The sequence below is a fragment of the Corythoichthys intestinalis genome, chromosome 12 (assembly GCF_030265065.1).
Source record: "Corythoichthys intestinalis isolate RoL2023-P3 chromosome 12, ASM3026506v1, whole genome shotgun sequence".
Lineage (NCBI taxonomy): Eukaryota > Metazoa > Chordata > Actinopteri > Syngnathiformes > Syngnathidae > Corythoichthys > Corythoichthys intestinalis.
The window spans coordinates 15,362,780-15,383,499 of record NC_080406.1 but is presented as its reverse complement, the minus strand read 5'-3'; the positions used below and the strand labels follow the sequence as shown (position 1 = coordinate 15,383,499).

The 20,720-nt window shown below is 37.7% G+C and overlaps 1 protein-coding gene across 4 annotated transcripts in view; it reads left to right on the top strand.

Moving 5' to 3' along the window:
- The window catches only part of LOC130926990 (contactin-associated protein-like 5), a 376,038-nt gene that overhangs the window by 144,032 nt on the left and 211,286 nt on the right, over positions 1-20,720 (top strand). Inside the window, exon 1 of one of the 4 annotated variants that reach the window (XM_057852404.1) lies at positions 10,911-18,795. The exons of 2 other annotated variants lie outside the window; for them this stretch is intronic. The gene's annotated coding sequence lies outside the window, so the exon portion shown is untranslated. One more of the 4 variants, XM_057852403.1, reaches the window with a different exon arrangement.

The following is a 20,720-nucleotide window of genomic DNA, read 5'->3' as shown; positions in this document are numbered from 1 at the left end:
CCATGCGTTACAACTGGCGCCCGAACATTTTTCCTGGATCCTCAGTCAAGTAAGGGTCCCATCCGTCTGCAATAATGGTTTTGGATCTGTACATTTATTTTTATTCGTCGGTCCACAGCGGCTTTTCGGATCAGTCTATTTTGTGGAATCGACGGCAAATCGCGGCTGCGATATTGCCATGGGATCGGTCTAATTCCTGGATCTTCGAGTGAGTTAAAAACGCGGATTTGGATTAGTATTGCTGTCTTTTTTGTTGACTATTCTTCATGGGAGTTTTCCCCAAATCATACTAAATAATTGAAGTACTATGGCACGCTACAGTGACGACAGTGACTCTGACGTGGACCTTACAACAATGTTGGAGTTCGTCAGGGAATGCGTGTTTGCGTACTGCTGAGCTCCCAAGTGAAGAGTGGTCAAGGTGGAAATTGTTGTTTTTTTTAGAATAAATGTGCATAAGTGGAACCTTCTCCGCTTTCTGGTACTTTTATACATGTATCCTAGCTACCACGCGTTACAATGTACAAGACCTGGATTACACAAGGTGTGCTCTTTGGCCTGTTCTGTATGTAAAGCACACGACAGCTCTGGATGCTAACAATCTACATAATTATATTGGGAAAACGTTTGAAAATGCAATGTACTTACCTTGAATATCTGCTAATAAAACCGGAGTTCCCGAATCCCAACAGCATGCACTCTCGCTCCCAACCGGAGTTCCCAAACGAACTCTCTCGCATCACCAGTTTTGCCCAACTTTTGTCTTATCAGGTATTTGCTGCACGTATTTTTCCCTGAAACTCGTCTTGTGAACGACCGACAGTGCTGTGCTGCTCTTCACTTTTCAGATCTGGTTGAAATAGGAAGGGTAGAACTGACGACATGTTGGGAAAGCTAATGAGTGACAAGCTGGAATTTCGGCATTCGGGGCCAGTGACGTCATGCACTGCAACGTAACAAGAATGCCGACCTATCACTTAAAATAATTTTACAAACTTTATTAAAACAAAAACATTAAGAGGGGTTTTAATATCAAATTATTATAACTCATACTAACATTTATGTTTTAAGAATTACTTGTCTTAAAAATAGAGGATCCCTTTAAAGTCCATCGAAACAATATAAGATCGATTAGAAATATGCAAATGATCTGTGATTGTTTATTTTGAACGGGAGAAAAAGGAGCCAGTTGTATCAGTTATACCGTATTGGCCCGAATATAGGACGGACCTGATTATAAGACGACCCCCTCTTTTTCAAGACTCAAGTTTGAAAAAATACTTTTTGAACACTAAATTAATTTTTATACAGAAAATAATTACAGTACTTCCGAGAAAAAAAAAAAATGATTATAACAATATATTTGAGAGAAAAAGCATGTTATTTTGCCTCATTCAAATTTTAATATCTGAACATTTAAATATGTAAACTAAAGAGCAATCACATTCGTAAATGAATGGCTTCTGGTTTTTTAAATGTAAATAAACCAATCTATTGTGATAAAACAACAAAATTGCAATAACTGCATTAACCATCAAAGTGAAGTCTAACTGTAACTGTAGTCTTGAAACAAATCTGAAGAAGGAAAAACATTGCAATAAAAAATGGTTAAACTTGAAAGAAGCTGAGATCTGACATGACAGAAAATCACTTCAATGATATCTGGCGCCATCTAGCGTCGTGAATGTCTAGACCGCGAATATAAGACGACCCCCTCTTTTCCACTCTTATTTCAATGCAAAAAACACCGTCTTAACGGTACCTGTTTAAGACAACCTTTCAGAGGGAGTTTGTTTAACTAAACCGTAATTTCCGGACAATAAGTCGCTACTTTTTTCCTTCATTTTGAATCTTCCGGCCTATAGTCCAGTGCGGCTTATTTGTTGATTTATTTGGGTTAATAGGTAACACTTTATTTAACAGCGACCGTCATGTTTATGACATTAAACTATCATAGGCATTACTGAATGCCTATGATATCTACGTTATCTACCATATCGACTTCTACTGTACCTACCAGGGTTAACCAAGTAATGGTCTGGGGCTATGAGAGAATGGGCTTGGGCTATTAGAAAATTGGTCTAAGGTGCTAATCACATGATTTGTTTGAAAAATAATTTTGACCTATTATAAAAGTATCTTTTTTTATTGTTTGTTTTATTGATTTACAACTTTGACAGACAATATTTTACCAGAAAAGTCTTAATTCTAAAATCATATATAGGAAAGGCAATTACATGCAATGACACTTTTTGGCCACCGGGGGGGGGGGCATGGCCCCCCTTAAACTTTGCTTATGTCACTTACACATACAAAATGAGTTGCCACAGCACAATACCGCAAGTGTTTAACAACTGAAACGATGATTGACACATGCGGTGCCTTGAAGTTAGCGCTCCTAAGCTTCTCTAGCAAGTTCAAAGCTTAGCGCCTTTCAATCATTGTCAACTTTAAGACACAAAGTCAGTCTCCAGCTGCCTGCTGAGCAAGAAAAGCAGCAGGAGGGAGAGAGAGGCTGTCATTGATTGGATCAGGGCATCTTTATAAAATACTGTATTTATTTATTTGTTTTTTTAATTTTTAAAAAAGTCCGCGATGGACTGAGGGCGCGAAGTTTGAAGCGCGAAGTGGCAATGGCTCACAGCATTGTTGAACTCAAGCGCTGTAACGTTGATGTTTGCTAAGCTAAAGGAACGAATATTAGCATTAGCACAGAATTGTGCGTTAGTAAGTCCAACGAAGTTGGTTTTGACACCAACAAGTTTCACAACTACGCAGTTCTTGAGAACGGTCTTTGTTTCTGGAGTAATACAAGTGACTGTGTTTACTTGGTGAACACAAATGGCGTACAACATAAATTTCCCCCCCAAAAATGCGACTTATAGTAGTGTGGCACGTGATTTTTTTTACAACCTCCGGTGCCATTTACAGTCTTGGAAATGTTTTTCTTTTTAATGAAGCACTAAAACTATATTGTAAAAGCACTTATTTGCAAAGTTTAAGATGTATTTGTTGTTGCTTATGAAATTTGGCCGACGTGTACGTGAGTCTCATTAAATATGCCTTGGGAAAAAAAATCATCAAATCATTTGCTATCTGCAATCTGGTCGACTTGTGCAGCATTTCTTCTCGACCTTTTTGGCCAAGTTCTCATGTCTGTCTGGCATTTTAAGCAAGGCACTCAAAGGTAAAAAGGCTGCCAGCCAGAAAGCGACGGCAGGGCAGTAATGAGAGCGCTCGAGTTTATCACTTATTCCGCGCTAATGCGGAGCCAAATTATCTCGGTGGAAAATTAGCTCCATAAAAAGGGTAAAGGTCGAGCTTTCCGCCGGCGTCCCCGGCGCATTTTAAAAAACGTAAGGAAGGACATGGAAAATGTGCTATTTTACTGCTTGATTGATAAGTTTGTCATTAGGGAGCCAACAGAGAAAATAAGGAGAATGGGTTATCAAGCTCTGTCCTCCTGAGTGTGTAAATCCTGTAAATTGGTGAATAATGTATTCCATTTTAGACAAAAAAAATGTATCTAATTTAGGTACAACATTCAGGACAGATTTGACAAGGGGATACATAATTAGGACAAAAGCATTGAGAGAAATAGTTGCGTAGATGGATAACTAAATTGTACGTTGGACCAGATGTATTAATTTCCACTTGTTCTTCTCAACACGTTCTTCAAAGGGGCAGTTTAGGGAAGACCCTTGTCTGTGCACAAAGCACAAATCAAGTAGCATAAAGGCATGCTTCGTTGAATTGATGTGAAAGAGTAAGCCCATCAGACACCTTTGGGAGCCTCACTCAAAATCTGACAGAACTATTTCCACAGAAATTCTTAATAACCTTGCAGCAAGTCAAATTAAATTCCTTAATTTTCTTTCTTTGCAATTTGTACAGTACTTATTAGAGATGTCCCAATCCGATCACATGATCGGAAATCGGGACTATCAAGCCATTTTTCAGAGGATCGGAATCGGGTGAAAAGGATCGGGTTTGGGTTTTTAATGAAAAAAATATATTTGTTTCTCTGCATCATGCTGTCACACAGCCTGCTGCTTTTCTTGCTGACCAGTGCAGCTGGCGTTTGCTTGTAAAGGTTAACAATGAGTGACAGCTCTTCCCAGAGAAGCTTGGTTGCGCTGTGCTTCAAAAGAGTCAACTCGTTTAGCTTATTAAACATGTGGCAATTCATTGTCTTGACAACACTTGGTGTGGTGTGGCAATTCATTGTGTAAGTGAGGCTTTCTCAGCAGAGTGAGTGGATTTGAGTGGACTCACTCAATGAAGCATTCAAAACCAAAATCAACTTGTAAAATCATGGTGCGCATTATAAACGGGTACATGGATGGAGACAGAAATATATATATATATATATATTAGGGCTGTCAAACGATTAAAATTTTTAATCGAGTTAATTACAGCTTAAAAATTAATTAATCGTAATTAATCGCAATTAATCGCAATTCAAACCATCTCTAAAATATGCCATATTTTTATGTAAATTATTGTTGGAATGGAAAGATAAGACACACGACGGATATATACATACAACATACTGTACATAAGTACTGTATTTGTTTATTGTAACAATAAATCCACAAATGGCATTAACATTCTTTCTGTTAAAGTGATCCACGGATAGAAAGACTTGTAGTTCTTAAACGATAAATGTTATAGTTACAAGTTATAGTAATTTTATATTAAAACCCCTCTTCATGTTTTCGTTTTAATAACATTTGTTAAATTTTCAATCAAAAGTAGAGTTAATATAATAATAAGAATAAAAATAACAATAATAAAAATAGAGTGACCAAAGTTTTACGTGTATTTTGCATAGCTATTTTGATATGGAATGCCAGTTCATTTTGCATTGTTGTTTAAGAATAGGGCCTCATTACTATAGACTGAAGTGCTTTTCTTTTTGTGAATTTTTTTTTTTTTTTTTTTTTTGGAGAGATAGGAATATTATTTTTGTTGCGCTTTCACTAAACGATACTTACATTGGGGATTTGATACACTGCCAATGGGTTTTCCCATTGGCAGTGTATCAAATACTTGTTCTCCCCACTGTATATTTGTTGTGAAGGAGTTGCCAATAAACGGCGCGGTCGAAAGAACGCCTGTGTCCACTCGCCTTTACTGTATTAAATATATCTGTACATATCTTACCCAAAATACAACAAGAGACACATAATTGCCACTAAAAGAAAGAAAACTTACCGAAATATGTGTGGCGCACAAATAGCAATTTGCGTTGCATTGTGAATACAGCATAAACATCTCACAACTACTAATTCTCCCACGTTTTGAAGAAATAACATGAGTATGGAACGGCGCTGCCCCCAAGCGGCCGGTGGCATTCTCTTCATTCTTAATGCCCATAAACGGCCTCATTGTATAATCTGTTTGAGGCAATATGCGAGATGGTCATTCACCCAAGCGCCAGCAGAGGGCGGCAAAACTCCATAACAACAAGTGAGCTTTTCACTGAACAGTCATTTAAATCTGTCTGAGCAGGACATCTGCGTTAATTGCGTCAAATATTTTAACGTGATTAATTTAAAAAATTAATTAACGCCCGTTAACGCGATAATTTTGACAGTCCTAATATATATATATATATATATATACATTCATTCATTCATTTTCCATGCCGCTTATTCCTCACGAGGGTCGCGGAGGTGCTGGAGCCTATCCCAGCTAACTTCGGGCAGTAGGCAGGGGACACCCTGAATTGGTTGCCAGCCAATCACAGGGCACAAGGAGACACACAACCATTCACGCACACGCACACACTCACACCTATGGACAATTTAGAGTGTTCAATCAGCCTACCATGCATGTTTTTTGGGATGTGGGAGGAAACCGGAGTTCCCGGAGGAAACCCACGCAGGCACGGGGAGAACATGCAAACTCTACACAGGAAGGCCGAAGCCCGGGATTGAACCCTTGATCTCAGAACTGTGAGGCAGACGTGCTAACCACTCAGCCACCGTGCCGCCTTATATATACATATGTATATATATATATATCGATTTTTTTAAAAATTTTTTATTGACACGGCCACGTTGTGTTGAAGAAACGTATGCGGCGAGCCGTTGCTGACCATTAACGGTACGTGGCGTCACCATTTTGTTTCGGTAATACTTCACTCTGATCGGCCGAATGATTTTGTCTGTGTTAAATTCTGCTTTTTTCACTCTTCATAAAGCACAGAGTTTAGTTTCTTGAACTCATTTGAGTCAATGTTTATTGCAGCTCCGCAACTCGGACCATAACAAACATAACAACAGACTTCCTGTGTGTGTCCATCACCTATATCTGTCCCTCGGGAAACTCAAACCCAAATAACAATAGTTCCTATGTTTACTGTCGTGTCGACAGCGCTTCCGACTTACGTTCTCACTTTCATTTTACCGTATCAATCCATGGAAGAAACATTTATTCATCATGATGAAACGAGCAAGTTATACAGCAGCCTTTAAAAGAAAAGTCACATCTGTTTTGTTTTCTCTTAGATTCTGGTAAGTTGGAGAAGTTGTCAAATCATATTATTACCGTAAATATTGTCAGTTTAGGGTAATGTTTTTAACTACCAATATGCTATGCTTGTGCTGTGTTTCACCATTCAGTAAAATGACATTTCTGTATCTGTACACGAGCTCTGTTTTCTTATATTCTTCTATTTATTGGTGCTAAAATTAGGGTGCACGTTATAAACGGGTACAATAATTTTCCCTAGATTTTACAAGTAAATTTGGTGTGCACATTATACACGGGTGCGCCTTATTACGGTATTAAAAACAAGCATTTTATTCTTGCTTAAAAATAAATAATTCAGCGGGACAGTAAAGTTTCAAAATACTTTTTTCAAAGTACTTTTTTTTTTTTTTTTAACAACACTTTTTTTTTCGGTATCGGCTCGGGACTCAGTATCGGCAAATTTTCAAAACCAGGTGACTCTGACTCGGGTGCAAAAATATCCTGGAATAATGTGTTGTATTGCATTTTTTTATTATCTCATCCATAATTAGCAGAATTGCCCGCCGTTGCTCGGGTTTGTGTAAGGTGAACGCAATCCGCTTGAATGGCAGATTCAGCGATCCCTTGTTTTTCGCGGTTAATGGGGACCAGAACATTTTTTTGTGTGTCTGTCCAATGTATTTATTCAGATTTAGCATTGGAAGGAGATACATATAAGATGTGTTTTTCACTTCGTTTCCCAAAGTATAATTTTGAAAAAAGCCTTTATGGATATATATTAGAGGCGTGCGAAATTTCCGATTCTTAGATTATACGCAAGTCTGCCGTGGAAGATTCGAGAACGATTCACAAACATCCAAATTCCGATTATTGAATTATACCAGGTAAAGCGGAAATAAAACACAGTCAGCACGGTCTCCGGGATGCAATGAGCAATGGACCTAGAGTAAATATCATGTTCAACTCATGCTGCTAGATTTAAAAAAAAAAAAAAAAAAAAAAAAACAATAATACCTGACTGCGGACGACAGTCGCTTCAAACAACGCCCAGTTGCTAGTTGCTACAAACATACGGCAACATACGGCTACGGTAGATATCACATATATATGGAACTAGATGCAAAATGATTCACGACGGCGGCGTTAGAACATGTAAATGTATAATTGAATCGGAGCCTCTGAATCATAATCAAATCATTAGGTGCCCAAAGATTCCCACCTCTAATATACAGTATATATTTTAATAAATGGTTTTTAGTAATAATGTAATAACGAGTTTTAAACATGTTACCGTCCCACTGAATTATTTTTTAAAAAAGATTAAAGTAGAAAAAATCTACTCAAATCCGCTCAAGCTGCTCACTTACACACAATGAGTTGCCACAGCAACTGTTTAACTAGTTAAACGATGATTGACGCATGCGGCGCTTTGAAGCTTCAGCTTCCAGCCCCTTGTCTATAGCTTTAATAAGCAACTCAAGTGCACTGCCTTACCAACTTAGAGCAGGGAGAGGGAGGGAGCGAGACTATGCGATCGGCTCGGGACAGCTCTTCTGCATTTATTTTTCTTTTTTTGGGGGGAAAAAAATCAGAGATGGACTGAGGGTGCGAGGTTTGAAGTGCAAAATAGCAAGGGGTCACTGCAAAACATACTTTCCTTGGAGATGCAGCTGTCATGTATCGTTAAACGAAACCATAAAGGGGTTAACGCGCAAGCGCTTTTCCATCATTTTGTACAGTACGGTGGCGAATGAAGTGGAAAAGAATGAAAGAGACAGATTTTATGTTTCACACTTGCTGCTCTTGTGCCCCATACACCGCACAACCCCAAGAGACAGCACCTGTAATGAACAGAAAACACCAGAACATAACAACGGCAACCACAACTCTCAGTCATGGTTGCCACAAGCCATGACCACCATGAACACTTGCAGGTGTAACACATGATAAATAAGTCGCTACAGTATGAAAATCCAACCTAAACGAATCCCTTAATAATAATAGTAATATTCAGGAAAATTATAAACATTTTTGAAAGCAACTTGTTGTGGAGTACTCAAAGCCACAATGCATCATCACAGCATATTTAAATGTGTACAGGAAACCGTAAAGTTTGACAGCCAACTGCAACATTGCAATCGCTAGAGTTGTGTCTTTTGCCCAGAAATCAGAGAATTTACTATGCTACGTAAATTTTGTAGGTTCGAATTAATTTTTCACACTACAGTAATCAAACCCATTTAAGAACACTCCCAGAAACATAAAGTACAAGAGTGTAAAATTTTGTCAAAATTCGCACAGCTATTTTAGAATCTATAGGGAATGAACACACACACACAGACAAAGTTTCATTTATATATGGCGGAAAACACAAGACTGAAAAAGCAGCTTCTGCTCTTGCACCCCTCTTGGAAATAAACTGCTGTATTTTAAGCCAAAAGAACTGTTGCGTTTGATAGAACCAAATGTCTATATGCTCCCATAGCAGATTCATGGCGCAATAAGCCCCCGAACTATTTTTAATATGTCCGTTATACCCTGGAAACCCCCGTTTACAGATGTCACGCAACCACTTTAGTTTCGACCTAGCCATAAGAAGGTAAGTAATCGTATTTATTATTCGAAATGGCTGTCATTTTTAGCTTAGAAGTATTAGTTGATGTCTAATACTTAGTTAAAAAAAAAAAAAAAAAAAAAAAAGACTTTAAAAATTTATTTACTTGCATATTTTAAACTTTTAAACAAATTACGTCACAATGAAAAAATTGGTGTCTGTAAAAAAAGATACGGATATCAACCTCACAACTATCGCTTAATTGTATTTTTTTTCATTACTGTCGCATTTTCCCAAATATTTTAGATGATAAATAATCGGTCCAAACAAAGAAAAATTAAAAAAAAAAAAAAAACATTTAAAAGGTTAAATATATGAAAATGAAAATCTCGACCACTCCTCGATGTCTGCGATTTCTGCATCGCAACCCTTTTATATTGCCATGTTTCACCCATAAAATCCCCCCAAAATCCGGCTGTGGCCATTCACAGCTGTGTCTTAACACTTGGTGATACATGGAGTTTTTGGATCGAAAAGAAGTGAGTACGTGATAATCGTGGCAACTTTACTTCTGCTCTCGCGTGCTCTCACCTCCAGTTAGGGTTTTGCTTTTTAATTTTTTTTTTTTTTTTCTAAAAATGCCCTCCTGTTCAAAATTTTTCTTCCCTCAGAAAATGGAGATTTTAAGCCTTCCAATGATGTATCATACATGCATATCGTAGAATTTTAAAATTTGGAAAAATTGTGGATCTCAGAGCAGGACTTCAAGTTACCTGAGTGTTTTCCGCCATATACTGTATAAGTATAGATATAGATCATATCAAATTAAGACTTGTAAAAATAACAATTTTATTTGCTTAAATAACTTTTAAGTCTGTATTTGACTTATTTATTAAAAAAAAAAAAATGTCAGACTTGCTCCAACACACAGCAATGGGGGTTGAATTATTTTAAACACAACTGTCTATGTATTCCTATTTTATGGACAATTGTATAATAAGGCTACAACAGTAACCTTGTTTTTATATAAGGCGCAAAAAAAGGCAGAGCACTTTGTTTCATACAGCGCAAAAGATTTAAAAGCAGCTATTTCAGTTTGGGTAAAACGATGAAGAAATAAAAATAAAAGCAATTAACGAGAATAAGCATGATGTGGGCAGGTAAGCTGAATGTTTCCCTCCTCCTCTGTGTCTTCTTATTATTGAAGTAATTATTAAGCCTGTCTTTTCCACTCTTCTCCCCGATGGGAAATGTGAAATACCTAATGAACCACTCTGTTAGAATAACTGCAATGCAGGCACCAAAAACTATTGGGCTTAAAAACAATGAGTCATTAGCATTCTACTGAAACACAAGCGCATCCCAGACGAGTCTGTCCTAGCATATTATTATATTTTCTTTATTAAAACAATGTTAAATTTATGTGAATTTAAAGTAACATTAGGTAACTTTACAACCTTTTTAAAATATTTAACATTTGTGATAATACGTCGACTGATATCTAGTTGAATCACACCTCTTTTATATCTTGAGGGGGGTTGTATATTTTTCACCAGCGCTAATTAACTTTCAGGAGGGTGGCAGGAACCCTACCACACAAAAAAGAAAAATTACAAATGTGCTGACAGCTTTACGGCATATGTCACTTCCCCCTTGCCCTATTCATTAGAAAGACGGAAGTCGATACGAACGCTTTCTTGCGAATGCTGCAAAGATGGCAGAGCAACCAAATAGACAAAAACAATTTTCTGAGGAGGATAAAAAGGAGAGGCTACCAGGATATACAGAATAAACATAGGACCGGCTTTCAATTGCTGGTATTACACCCCCCTCTCCTCCCAACCTAACTCTGACGAGTTCGTGTGGGGAGAGGGGTTTAGCCACACTAAGCCACACAGTTACTAACCTTTAAATGCTATTGTTTAGCCACAACTGGATTCATTACCTTATTACTATTCGTCCTTCACATCGCCGCTGTAAACACAAATGTTGTTTAATCCATCTGCAGCCGACCGGGAGACTGATTTTTGACTGACTGACAATTTTACGACACTCTTCGGATGTGCGCTGGTCCTCATGGGCAACGCAGTGCTGGTTCTCATGGGAAACGCACCCCTCCTTAACTCATTCATTCCCAGCCATTTTCACCGGAGCAAGGCCTTTCGCTCCCGGCCGTTTCATTGGATTTTGACTGATTTTGCAAGGCCCACAGAAAATTCTGTTGTATTGCTATATAAACATGGAACCCACCAAAAGAAAGATTAGACTCTCTTCTTTCAGCAGAAAAAAAAGTTAGTTCATATCTTTTTCCATTCTTTAGAAATCAGCATTAGAAAATAGCTTAGTTTGAGCAGTTTTCCAATTTCTGATTAAAAAAATTGAGAAATTGAGCTTTTTGTAAAAGCATACATTTCAAACGTAACTTTGACTTTAACACAGCTATTTTTCGCTTTTGTGACATCTAAAACATCTGAAGAATGTTTTCGTTCTACAAAATAAGATAAACAACAAGACAAATAGAGCTTTTGATCGCAAAGTAACTATTTATTTACACATAACTAAACTATTGAACTGTTGAACTATTAGCGCACATAACAACAGGGAAGGCTCTCTGCTGCTCCCGGTTGAATGAGGTGGCTCCCAGTAATCTGATGAGTCCGGATCAAGATCGTTCTCACTTTTTTCATCATCTTCATCGTTGGTTTCAACCTCGGGCTCAGGAGTAACGCAACGTGAGCTCCGTAGAACACGTGTGGGAGCTGACGCTGTTGTGGCGGTCACCGTCTGTCTCATCAAAATAGATATTTTTTAATCCTTCTTTGACGATGGTGTCGTTTTCTTTTCAAAACACTCCTCCAGTATCGTTTGCCTTTTTTTTCCGATCGTTGTCCACATTTCTCTCAAATTCTCACTCGTCTTCTCAAGATCCCTCCAACTTCCGTTTCCCATTTTTCTTCACTTCCTTTCTTGGCCCGAGATTCTTACAAAATGAGTGGCCAGTTTTATTGCTTTAAAATGAGTTTTAAGGATTGTGCATTGCAGTTTAGGTGCAACAGAACCTAGAGATGCCACTTGTCAAAAAAAAAAAAAAAAAAAAAAAAAACATAAAAACGTATAAATACGTTTTTGGGACACTGAAACAATTAAAATAGAACGTATTTATACGTTTTTGGGAGCAAATGAGTTAAGGGAAAACACTATCGCTTTTGTCCATAGGTGTCGCTAAAATTGACCAAAACTGAAAAGCTACAAAGTGTTGCTTCAACATTGGCAATTTTATAATACCCACTGTCTGAACATATGAAATATGACATGAATCCAATGTAAAGATATTATTCATGAACAACTTAGTGGCGCTACTATCATTGACAGGGCATATTGTGTAGCTTCTTCTCAAGTTTACAAATTTACAAGACCCAGTTCAGCTTGCATTAGCAGAGATTTACGTTACCGATCATTTGTGTTGGTCACAAAAATAGAGCCCCTGTTCATCAAAGACTTGCAGAGGTGGGTAGTAACCAGTGTTGTTGGTAACAGAGCTAGAGTATAACGGCATTACTAACGGCGTTATATTTTTCAGTAGTGAGTAAATGTAATGAATTGCTTTTCTCATCTTGGCAACCCTGTTGCCGTTACTGAGGATGTAAAGGCGTGCGTTACTATGCGTTACTACGTTGGTTGAATGACGCGAGAAAAGTCTGAGAGACACGGACTCACAGAGACGAGAGAGCAGTGCAGGAGTGGGGAGGACGCAAGGGAGTTGTGACGCCGTTGCAAACGCAATGCTCGGTGGCTGCAATAATACCTTACTCTAGCGTATAGCCTGAAATGAAACAAAAAATATGAAAAGTAACACCAGTTACTTTGCCAAGTAACTAATTACTCTTACATTCAGGTAACTGAGTTACTAACTAAGTTACTTTTGGGAGAAGTATTTGTAACAGTAATTAATTACTTTTTTAAAGTAAGATTAACAACACCGCTAGTAATGCGTGACATTTACTCCATTAAATTTACTTGAGAAACTTTTTGAGAAAAATGTACTTCTTAGATTAGTTTTACCACGCAATACTTTTTACTTTTACTTCAGTAGATTTGTTAAGAATAAACATTACTGTTAATCCGCTACTTTGGGTTACACTAGAGTTGTTACCTTTTTCCTCTTTATTCTACATATTGACTATATTTTTGCCAGCAAAGCCGACAGTGGCTGTCTCAGTTTCACCAATAAGATGTCGCAACAATAACCGCATGACTCCATTATACCAATCAGAGGTAGCAATGGTTTTTTTTTTCCACAATGTTTTTCGTATCATCTTTTTGGCCTAATATGGTCAATATAGGTCAATATGGTCAATATATACAGTAGTACAGTATAATAATACCAGTTGTATATATATAGTGTTGTGACGAGAATAAAGGTACCATTATATTTATTTTTTTTAATCTGACATTGTCAATAGTTACTCACAATGTTACTCTTTGCTTTCATATTCTTTTCAACGAACACGTTTTTCTTGTACTTGAGTAAATTTTTGGATCACTACTTTACTTTTACTTGAGTAATATTATTTAGAAATAACACTACTCTAACTCGAGTAAACATTTTGGCTACTTTACCCACCTCTTAAGACTTGAAATCATGACATGACAACCATTATTTTTGCAAAATGTACATGTTCATTTTAAAGGTCCATGACATAGAATTAATTAGACTATGCTCGAACATATTAGTATGTGACCACAAACTTGGAATATCACTCTCAGGCTCTTTGTTATCCATCTCAGTTTAAATGGCATAATCATGTCAACCAGAATGTGTGGGATACCGAGAGTTACTGTATTGTTTTTGGCTATAAAAGCTAAAATCCCTACGCTGTACATTTCACGGTCTAGGCTCCTCATTGATTTTTGTGCATCCTGTCATGATGAATGTGAAGGCTGGCTTTCCATTCAGATACTAGGGGTGACCTGTCATGGATAAAAGACAGATATTTTGCCAGGAGTGATATGTTTCCAAAAATGTTTCGATTTTTTTAGTACATTAAAGCCCTCAGAAAATCATTTTAGTAATAAGAAATCGAGAGTTTTCTGTAGGGTCCTCGCGGCTTCGTGCATGGATTAAAAAATAAATAAATAAAAACACTAGGAAGACTGCCCAAAGGGACCCAAAGATTTTTCCACAGTGCCAGGGTGCAAAAACAGACGTAACCCGCCATGACTTCATTATTTCTACTTGCGCGTGTGTCACTGTGGGACAGCTTCCATCCTCATTAACAGCTCTCGCTCACTCTCCGGGGATGAGATCTCAAGAGTCCTGTTTTCCAGTTTTTATTTATATGGGCAAATTCGTCCAGGGGCCAACCATGTCTGCTGGCCGTGATTGACGCCAGACTTCGTTCCAACACGTCACTGGCCACTTAAAACAGCCTGAGGGAGCTTGAGGGCTGGGATTTCACGACCTTGCCGAGAGTCAAACCGCTACGCACATGCATTTCCCTGGAGGACCTCTATACAGTAGCTAACACTAAACCACCATTAGAGAGAAAACTTCAAATAAGTCTTTTGAAATATATTGTGGTGTTCCAAATGCACTGCTGGAGGGGAATAAGCCATGGTGGAGCATCTAAGGTCAAATACAACCGGTTCTATTTACGTATGTGGATTTCGAAACATTATTTCCCATTGGAAAGAATGAAAATAGAAATAATCAATATCAAGGTCAGACTGGCTCATTTATTAAGTAATGGCAATATTTTAAGAATTATATCATTGTAAAATGAAGTTAACCATTGTTATTATAATGTTGTTTGTAAAAATAACACAAACGTTTTTTAAAAATTGTACAGCTGTAATAATACGTTAAAGCAACACTTGGTAACTTTTCAGTCCGGTGGGCAAAAGCAGTAGTGTTTTGCCTTATGGAACACTGCGTTTCCCATGAGGACCAGCACACACCCGCACATTGTTGTAAAATCATCAATCAATCAAAAATCAATCTCCCAGTCGCCTGTAGATGGATTAAACAAACCTTTATGCTTCCAGCGGCTATGTGAAGGATGAATAGTAATAAGGCAATGAATCCAGTGGTGGCTAAACAATAGCATGACGGTCAGCAACTGTGTGGCTTGGTGTGGCAAAACCCCCAGATACCCCGAACTCGTCAAAGCTGTATATCCTGGTAACTTCCCTTTTTTTTCCTCCTCAGACAAAACTTTGTCTCTTTTGTTGCTCTGCCATCTTTGCAAAATTCGCGTGAAAGCATTCACATCGACATCCATCTTGACAATGAAAAGGAAGTGACATATACCGTAAAGCAGTCAGCACATGTCTAGTTTTTTTTTGTGTGGCAGGGTTCCTGCCACCATCCACAAAGTTAATAAATGCCGGTGAAAGTGATACAGACCCCCTCAAGATATAAAAGAGGTTTCATTCAACCCGTTGTCAGTCGACATATTTTTAAAAATGTTATGAAAATATTTTATGAAGGTTGAAAAGTTACCTAATGTTGCTTTAACTGCTGTAAATGATAATAAATGAGACGGTCATAATTCTGTTGATAACAAACAAAGGTGTCTAATGCATCATGATAATCATTTCAGCCAATTCAGAATAGGATGACATTTTACTCACCCTTCAAAGGTTAAAAAATCAACATACAAAATAGCAAACATTTTCTTTTCCTGAGACCAACTCTAAAAAAACTCATAAACTACCTCATAAATAGGGTTGGGCATCGAGCATCGATGGGATCTGGGACTAATCCCGGAACCGTTCAATTTTTTTTTTTCGATTTCAAGTTGACCGCCGACCAAATAATAGCTGCTGAACACCACGAATGAGAAGCCACATGAAGACTAGCTCCGTTATGAGCAAATCAAACGATGTGGCTAATTTAGCTTAGCACAAAAATGTGTTACTTCGCTTCACATAAATGACAACAAAGTAACAGAATAAACACACCCAACAGAACATGCTGTTAAAACGCTCAAACTTACAGACTTTGTTTTATCAATGGTTCCCAACGATGTGTAGTGCAGAGGAGGTGTGTAGCGTCTGTACACCTTAAGGATTCTTTTCCAACTAAAGTAATGTTCTTTTTGCCTGCTGTTTCCAGTAAGTCACCACTAGGGGAAGCCAAGCGCACGGAACAAAACCAGAGAAAAACTGTAGAGTTCGGAGTCACAGTAGTGACATTTTGTGGATGGATGAGAAATATATCAGTATAGAAAGAAATCAAACTTAAAAAGTCAGAACACTCCCTGCCTGACATCTGCAAGATGTCAGCCCTTAACCCTTTAACACCGAACGTGTCGGATGCGACACGTTTACGCATATCATCTATGAAGCCTCGTAACGCTGTAATTACATCACCCACGTGCCCCTGATTGCTCTCATTTGAAAGTACGGAAGTTGATGTCCACACCAGTTTTTATTTGAAGTCAATCGACCAAGTAAAACGGGAGATAATGTCATTTGAGTTTTATAGTTTTATTGCACTCATAAATATGCATTAAAACGCTGCATGGACAATGTGACTATCTCCATATTTCCATCATTTCTTGTCCTTTTTTCAAAACCGAAAGCAGCACAAAAGACTACATATCTCAAGAGCCGTTGTGATGTCAAGAAGGACGAACCTAATGTGAACATTTTTAATAAATTGACGAGCAAGGCGCCAACTAAGGGAAAGGAGACACGCGTAGCAAGCAACGGCCGGTTGGATTGAGCTAGCTACTTTGAAACGTGCAGAATGAATCGAAAACTAAATTTAGCGCAAGCTAATGCATTATTTCATTAACTCAAGGAATAAGATGAGCTGTATTTGTCATTGTTTTCCTCGGATCAGTCGGCGTCTCGGCGAGTTGAAGTGACAGCAGCGCGCAAACGGCGGATGAGTAGGCTGTGTGACGTTGTATGTGACGCAGCTTAGTGACATGTTCAAAAACAAACTTTATTGAGTGCGCCAAAAAAAAAAAAAAAAAAACTTTATTGGGTCGCATGCCTAAAAAAATTGAATTGAACTGAACTACTTGTCAATATTTTTTAAAATACTTTTTTTTCAATGTTTGTTATTTTTTCTTCACGGTGAATCTTTTCAATTTTATATCGATGTGTGTTTGAGAAGCTTGATTGCATGTACATATATACCTTTGATAAGGTGATGGGTACAATACCTAACTTCACAAAGAGATATCCTCCAAACCCTTTTTGTGTTGGATAATATATATAATTTTTTTCTCACTATTTTGCACTGTATATAACATGTTTTGACCATAGTATGTGTGAAGGCCAAAAACGCCTATGACCATAGCTGCTCTTTGTGTTGAATTGTCAAACATAAAACTATTCAATCTTATTTTTTTCTATTGAATGTTTATCCTAGCAAGTTAAATAAATATTATCAAGCTTCAAAACGGTTGGTCGAGCATGTTTGGTTGTCAGTGGGACTTCAACATTACAAATTTTGAAAAAAGATTTTGGGACTTCAACATTACAAATTTTGAAAAAAGATTTTGGGAGTTTTTTGTCTCTTTGGGTCCAAAATTTGGATTAAAGTTGGTCAGTGAAGAAAACAACAGTTTGGACATGAAGTTCAAGGTATCCTGAAAAAAGGGACCCAACTTGGCCATTGTGAAGTTTTTTCTTTGAAATATAAAGGCAACATCAAAGGCATGCAAATTCGGCCAAAATAGGCTTAGGTGTTAAAGGGTTAACTAACTTGTAGAAATCCCACCTAAAACAAACGATGCAATACAATAAATGCCTGCAGCATAAGACACTCTAAAACATAGGCAAAAGAATATGTGTATATGTTTTCTCTTTGTGAAAGTGCACTCCTTTGGAAAGAAACTTCATCATACTCAAGTTCAAAGACTGATATGTATATACAAGTATAAAATAGCCCTGTGAGAAATTCATAGCAAAGTTAATTGAAAGTTCATATAATTTAAAAAATAATTGAGAAGTTAAAAAACTAATAGAAACTATGCAATTTTTTTGACCCTGCCTAAAGAAAAGAATTGAAATCGAGAATCGTTTGAAACCGGAATCGAAATGTGGAATCGGAACCGGAACCGTTCAAATTTCAACGATGCCCAACCCTACTCATAAAAGGCTTTTTTTTTTCTTATCTCACCCACATATGACCAAATTTAATTGCAAATAAAATGGTTAAAATATTATTTTAAAAATTTGTTCCAAAATCTTATGTAACTTTAAATTATTTATTACTATTATTATGGTTTTTGATGGATCATGTGTCCCACAACATGCACGCAACCCTGTTACCATAATCATGTTAGAAGCAAAAGATAGCAGTGAATCACTGGCTTGACATTATCAAACAATTTTGAGAATGGGTAGAGTAAATTCATGCCTTCCGTTCTATTTTTCCTTTATTCATCTTCTGCACCGCTTGCCCTTATAAGAGCTGGTTGCAAGCTAATCACAGGTCACACATATAGACAAACAAGATTTCATACTCAGAATCACTGCACGCAAATGGCACGCAAACTCCACACACAAAGGCCAAAGCTTGGGCTTGAACCCTTGATCTCAGAACTGTCAGGCAAATGTGCTAACCACCGAATGTCACTATTGATCTGTAAACAGAGATATTCACACCTATGATAGTTTCTACCAATAGCATACCGCAGGCAGGCTATTTTTAGACCGTGACGTTGCATCATAAAGCGGAAGTAGGACATTATAAACACTCCCTCGCATGCAAACCATTATATTTCGGCCTTCTTTCTCCGGTAAGCTTTCAAAAAATGACATGCTGATTATTCACTGCTTCTATGGAACTTGTAGAAACGACTCTAGACATTACGACATATAAAGGATGTTTTCTTCATACTCTCCCGAAACAAAAAATGTGAAGAATGGAGCTGCTATGTTACTATGGCGCGGATGTCTAAAAGACCAATTTAACGCCAGCAAAGTGAAGCCGTTCACATATCATATGCAGTAAACATTTTGTTTGGGCCAAGAGGTAAGCCATTTTGATATTTTGACTTATTTTTTTAGCGTAGCGTTTTGCCGTGCTGCTTCTTTCTGACAATGAATAACCTGAAAAAAAAAAATTAAAGAGGTATCTGACTGCCACCGTTGTTAACTTTTCTGTTGTAAAGAAACAACTTTAGTCAGGGGGAAGTGTAAATAAATTAATAGAATTAAAATTTGTTATTAATGAAAAAATGAAGTTTTCGTTGGCTGTCAACGAGTAGCATTTGTGATCGCTACACAAAAACGGCAATGTCCCCTAAAAGAACGGTCAGAGACGTAAGACAACCAGAGGATATAATATATAAGAAAGATGGAACTAATGGTGGTAAAGGATAGATTGTTGAAACAGGGGAATGTCATTGTCAGTGGCGTAAGAAAAAAGGTGTCGATAAAAAAGGTTAGGGTAAGCCAGTACTTCTCAAATAGTGGGGCGCGCCCCCCTGGCGCAGAGCGATGCCGGGGTCCTCGGGGAACATGTTTTTTTTTTGGGGGGCCGTACTGGAATAAAGTGTACTTGCACATCCACTCAGTGGGTGGCAGTGGCGCTCTCATTTTCAGAGTGCGCGCAATATTTTTGAACTAAGGAAGAGCACTCAGCACACACAGAAAACAGATATGAAGAGCAGGGTGCCGCCGCCGTTTTCGAAAGCAGTTTTCCGACCGGACTCACTCACGCAGCGACCCACTGTCTTGTCCGGTTCTCACGTCGCCGCCCGAGAAGTGCCATTTTCGGCTTGGGATCGTCACAAAGACTGCCCTCACCTACGGTTCTACCTCGGCCGCCGAGAATGCGCTTTTTTCGTGCCGTTTGCCTTTTAGCTTTGACTTTTAATACAGTGGGTGATGAGGAAAAAACACTGTTTACTGTGTCTAAAAATAATTATAGCGGACAGCCAGAAGCCAAATCAATTAAGACACCACTTAAAGACATTAGACCCCAATCTCTTTGATAAGCCGCTTGATTGTTTTTCGGCGAAAATGTGTCGAATATTGCCAACAATCGTCCTGCTTTGTCAGTGTTGTATCAGTAAACCAGTGAGCATTGTTAGCATGCTCATTGCAAAATAACTCCACACCATGGCAAAGGAGGTAATACTGTGAGCAGCAAAAATAAAAACTGTCCTTCTGTCCAAGGACACTCTTTTTTTCTTTTATTCAGTTTTGTTTTTTCGGTCAAATTTTTTGGCATATTGTCCTCATGAGTTAATGTTTCTAATCTATTTGAATTTGTCATTATTTACTGATTTTATTACATTTTATTTTTCTGTATCAAATGGTCAAAAATGTACCTTGAGTGTATTTTTTACAGTTTGCATGTGACTTTCTTTTAAATTCAGGCAAATTGATGCGCGTCAAATCTTCTCTGTTACAAACAAACCAATGTTAATAAAGTTATACTTTATTATAAGTTGATCTATGTTACTTTTTTTCTTTATTAGAAAAAAAAGGACACAATGTTAGGCAGATGCGAATTTATAATAGTAATTTTATAGACAAATGATACTATTTACCAGTGTTTCCCACAGGATTTTAGGAGACTGTGGTGGGAGGGTCTCTGACCATAGGATTTTTTGAAACTGTGGTGGTGGGCTGCATCAGAGTCGGACAGCCACACCATGTCGTGCCACGGCGATTTTTTTTGTTTTTTTTCATTATTTTTTCCCCCCAAGAAGAA